This window comes from Leptinotarsa decemlineata, unplaced genomic scaffold (genome assembly GCF_025532065.1).
Source record: "Leptinotarsa decemlineata unplaced genomic scaffold, Ldec_3_MD MMD2_P_RNA_scaffold_14, whole genome shotgun sequence".
Lineage (NCBI taxonomy): Eukaryota > Metazoa > Arthropoda > Insecta > Coleoptera > Chrysomelidae > Leptinotarsa > Leptinotarsa decemlineata.
In genome coordinates this window covers 7,549,918-7,555,925 of record NW_027412528.1, presented here as the reverse complement: position 1 = coordinate 7,555,925, position 6,008 = coordinate 7,549,918, and positions in this window count along the sequence as shown.

Below are 6,008 nucleotides of genomic sequence, written 5' to 3'. Positions count from 1 at the left end.
GAGAAATACACATATCAGCAGCTGAAAGAAAAAGAAAACATCGAAGAAAAAGCTCCTCTGCTCGTGCACCCTCTATACCACAAAAATAACAGTGAGCTAAATACTCCAATAAAAATTTTAGAGAAGAACCAAGAAAACCCTCTTTTCCAAATAGGCACCGAAGGGTTCATTGCTACAACCATTCCAGTTCAGATCGAAACTACACCTAGAAAACCCCGAACGAGAAAAGGATCTGAAAATCAACTGCAGAATCAGTTTAGAAAGAAGTGAACTCTCAATATTTTTCAAATAACTGTCAGTATAACTATTTCTACTTTCTTTACCACTTAGTGATTTACTTTATATAATTCTTTTTTTTTATTTGTTAAAATTGTATATATAATAATACTCACAACAAATGGATGATTACATAAGAAATTTTGAAACTAAAGACATTGAAACTCGTCTTATTTTAGATAACTTACAGCTTTCCGAAACACTGAATTGCACCGAAGAAACCCTTAAATTATTTCACCTCAATATTAGAAGTATTAGAAAAAATATGGATCAACTCCAAGTATTCCTTCATCAGGTCAAACAAGACTTCGACATAATAGTATTGACAGAAACATGGAATATAGAAGATGAAAGTATTTTCAATGTTGACGGGTATAACTTAATCTATAATTCAGGCAACTTAAATCGAAGCGACGGCATAATTATCTATATCAGAAAAGAGCTGAACTATCAAGTCCACTATCCGTATATAAATGTAAATAAAGTTATAGAAATTAACATTAGATTTGAATCAAAAAATATAAAAATAACTTCAGTGTATAGGTCCCCATCAACCTGTGCTAATGAATTTTGCAACAGCCTCATAAAGTACCTGCAAATTCCAAGAAATATTGAATCAGATATACATATCATTACTGGTGATATAAATATGAACATATTAGATGACAAAAGCGATGTAACTCATAACTACCTTAATATCATGAACTCATTTGGTTTTCTTTCTTATATTAATAAATACACGCACGTACAGGGCTTAGCAGCAACATGTATAGATCATTTTTTCATAAAAGATCAAAAAGAAATTTTTACTTATACACCTTACATAATACAGGAACATATAACTGATCATCTTCCTATAGTTCTCCAACTCACATCACAGAAAAAACGTGTAAATAATCCGTCCATAATTAAATACTACCTGGATAAAAATAAGTTGATAAAAAATATTCAGAAGGAAAACTGGTATGAAATCTACACGGCTGAAAACATTGAACTTTCAACAGAAATACTCGTCAGAAAAATACAATCAGCAATCGAAAGCAGTACAAATAAAGTGAAAGTGAAAAAAGAAAATTTCAAACGAAGTCCCTGGATTACCAGCCATATAATTAAACTCACGAATGAGAAAAACCATATTTATAAAAAACTTAGAATTCAATCAACAATAGAAAATAAAACAAAGTACAATCAAATGAAAAATGAACTACATAAGATTATAGATACGGCAAAGAAAAAGTACTATCAAAAACAAATTGAGAAAAACGGTAATAACTCTAAAGGTTTATGGAAAACTGTAAACGAATTATCTGGAAACAAAAAAGAAAAGTGATAAATGAAATAAAAACAGAGACAGGTGATATAGTAAAAAATGATAAAGAAATAGCAAATGAATTTATTAGTCATTTCACTAACATCGGTAAAATACTGGCTGAAAAAATTATAGATAAAAAACAACTACCCCGTTTCTCAAAAAAATTCTTATGTAATTCATTTTTCCTAGAAGAAACTACTCAGTCTGAGGTCTTGAAAACAATACATGAATTAAAAAATAAGAAATCTCCAGGAATCGATGGTATTCGATCAGAAACTTTAAAACTAATAGCGCGTGAAATTGCTGAACCCCTAACTTACATCATTAACCTCACATTTTCTGCAGGAGAATGCCCTTCGGTATTCAAGACAGCGGTAATAAATCCTGTATTTAAAAAAGATGACAGATCTGACGTGTCAAACTATAGACCAATTTCCCTTATCTCAAACTTGGCAAAAATCTTTGAAAAAATTTTGAAAAAACGTATTATTAACTTCTTGAATAAAAACGACATTATATCAGATCGCCAGTATGGATTCAGAGAAAAGAGATCAACAGAAGATGCTATAAACTATCTGATGAGTAAAATTAGCCAATATGTCGATAAAAAGAAACCTAGTTTATGTGTCTTTGTGGACCTAGCAAAGGCTTTCGACACGGTAAGCCATAAACAACTACTGGAAGTATTGGAAGGGATTGGATTCAGGGGAATTCCATATGAATTAATGAAAAACTATTTAACATCAAGAAATCAATGCGTAAGAATAAATAGACATTATAGTGAATCGAAAGAAGTTGAGTATGGTGTGCCTCAAGGAACAATTCTGGGTCCAATCCTTTTCAACATTTACCTCAACGACTTATATATGCAGCTAGTCAAAGGAGATATTATCAGCTACGCAGACGACACCGCTATACTATATACTGCAGAGAACTGGATAGAGTTAAAGAGTATTGCAGAAACAGATTTCAAACAAGTTATCCAATGGTTCAGTAGTCGTCTACTAACAATAAATTTTGACAAAACCATTTTCATTCCCTTCACCTCATACCCCAAATTTCTTCCAACATATAAATCCCTCAGTATTACTTTAAATGATAAGGAAGTAGTGAAAATATCCACAGCAAAAAATATAAAATACTTAGGTATCATTGTAGATCCACACTTGAAATGAAAGGACCATATAAATGTCACTGTAAAGAAACTCCGGTATGTGCTTTATAGAATGAGGTATTACAATAATATTCTCAACATCCAACAAATGAAAACGCTATACTATGCCCTTGTACAAAGCCTCATTAATTACGGTATAATTGCATGGGGAGCAGCATATTCCAATCATCTGGCTCCGCTGGAAATGATACAAAAGAGAATTCTCAAAGTTATTTTCCGTAAGCCACAAGACTATCCAACGGAAATGTTATATAATGAAACCAAAGTAATGGATGTCAGACAGCTATTCTTCTTGAAAATAGTTCTTAATCTACACAAAAACAAAACAACGGCGACTAGTAGTAGCCATGTACATGATACTCGAAATAGGAACTATATACTCACAATACCTAGACCGGAAAAAAACACCCTAATGAGAAATTACACCTATTTGGCGCCTCGATGCTACAATATGATACCTAATGAACTGAAATTAGTAAATTCTATATATTCATTTCACAAGCAATTGATTGCCTGGATAAACGCCCAACCACGGAAAAAAATCCACCAGTACATTGACCTGAAAAATCATTACTAGATAGACTGTCCCTTTGAGTGTAAATGTGTACTCGGAAAGCTAATGAATGAAATCTTATAATAAATTTTAATGTAATCCTCCTCGGATTTTATTAATGTTGTATTGTGAATAGTCTTTATATAAGTGAGTATAATTATCGTGAATATGTGTGTGTGACTGTGCAGACTGTGTTATTGTGTCAATATGTATTAATTTGCTAATATATCCGTAGTTATTAAATTATTCCTACCCCCTCCACATACAGGGGAAACCCTCGTGGAGTTCAACTATATTTATTTCATTATATATCGAAATTTTGTATCATTCTTTGTATTAATATTCTGAAATAAATATTATTATTATTATTATTATTATTATTATAAATATGTTCAGTTCATATCCATGATATTGAATATAACGTGAAATTTCAACGATTTATATCAGCAAACAAATAGTGTCTCGTCTAAAAACTGACAGATATAATCGACAAACTTTCGATAAAACTGAAGGCGACCACGCACGACAGTTTATATCACGTGAAGATGAACAGCGATGGAACAGAAATTACTATAAAGTAGTTATTTGATGAAATCGTGAGAAATAGGAGAGAACTGAAAAACTCAGTTAAGGCTAGTGAAGCACCCGTTTTATTGAAACTTGAATAATAAATTGAAAAAATTGGAGAAAAAAAATACCGAGCTGAAAAATGAAGTCGAGATTTTATACAGAGATAGCAAACAGGAAAACTTGATAATTTTTGGCCTTAATAGAAATTCTAGAGAGGTGTCTGTTGCTTTCACTTGTAGTGAAATAAAAAAGTTACTAGTAGTTGACATAACTGAATTAGACATAAGTGACATATATCTACTCGATAAAGCTGATAACTCTCCGATTAAACTTGAATTGGTATCCCAGCTAAGAAAAAAAGAGATCCTTCAGAATTGCAGCAAACTGAAAGGCTCGAAAGTTTTCATCGCTCATGATTCAACAGAGAAACAAAGATCTGAAAATAAAATTCTAAGAACGTACCTCAATCAAGCTAGAGGAAGTACCAGTGATCGGAGCTACATAAAAGGAAACAAGCTCTACGTGAATAATATAGCTTATACTATTGATGACTTACAAAACTTACAAAACGAAGAAGATACAAAAACAAAACATAATAGTGCCCCTCCAACACCAAACAGTTGCCCGAATCGATCACTGGAAATAGAAATAGACACGCAAAAACCTATAATCTGGAAACCTAGCATAAACGCCGAAGATAAACAAGCGAAAATTGGAATAAGGGAAGAACAAAAAGAACGAAAACAGGTACAATTAAAAAAAACAACTGAACAAACCGCAGGTTTGTTCAGGTCCAATAAGTCCAATAAGTGAATTGTAGACATTTTTACTATTCCCTCAAATTTATTTTTTTCAATCTTGTCTACGTTTTGAACTAATGACTCTATTCCTTTGTTTCAAATAGATTTCTCTTGATGAATAAATTAAGAGCTAGATGAAGTTGCACACATTCAGATTCGCAAATTATATAAATGTATTTTTCTCTGAAATATTATTAAGGTAGGCTGCAAACACAAAATTTCAAAATAATACACACTAATATCAGAAATATTGCAAAAAACTCGGACGAATTCAAAATTTTCATCATACAATTTGACTTCGAATTTGATTGCATTGTTCTCACAGAAACAAGAAAGATTCAAGATCACAGTATATTTAACATGTCAGGGTATAAAATGCTTTATAATGAGGAAAATTTGAACCAGAACGATGGCACTGTCGTATATATAAAGACAGATATTTAGAAAGATCACGAGTTGTTGATATTAGCTTAAAAAATAAAAGATGTTAATTGTCGCGCCCTCTAGTAGCATATGTAGCAGTTACTTTGTATTCCCGTTCTTTTTCTAATAAAGCAGTTTCTTGCTGATAGTTGAACAAATCGGAGTGTTTTCATTGTTTCCTTCCGCCTGCTTTTTAATAGGTTATGGGCCCAGAACACCACGTGTAAATAAAAACAAAAAAACATTGAAACAAGTCTTACCGCAGTTTGTTCATTCAGTAAAGTGAAATGTCGATCAACTATTTAAACAGTTTTCCAAAACTACTCGGTCGCGAGAACTTCGACGAGTGGAGTTTTGCACTGGAAAACATCTTTGTCTTGGAGGGCTTGACCAAATGTATTGATGGGACCGAGACGGACACAGTTTTAATCGCGAAAGCGAAGGCAAAACTCATCCTTACCATTGATACCTCTTTATATATGCACGTTAAAGATGCCGCTACCGCAAAGGACGTCTGGTTAAAAATTAAAAACATCTATGAAGACACTGGTTTTGTCAGAAAAATCGGGCTCCTGCGTACGTTAATATCCCTTCGTTTGGAAAGCTGTGAAAACATGGAAAGCTACGTCAACCAAGTCGTTGAAACGTCTCAGAAATTGAAAAAGACAGGTTTCAACATCGACGAGGAATGGATCGGTTCTCTGCTTTTGGCCGGTCTCCCAGAAAGATTTGCACTCATGATCATGGCAGTGGAGCATTCAGGTATGAAGATTACTACCGATTCAATTAAAACAAAGTTATTAGACATGTGCACAGATGGCACCACCAGAGACAAAAGTGGAAACGCTTTCGTAGCTAAGCGAAACTTTACGACACAACCAAGAGATGGCAAGGCAAAGA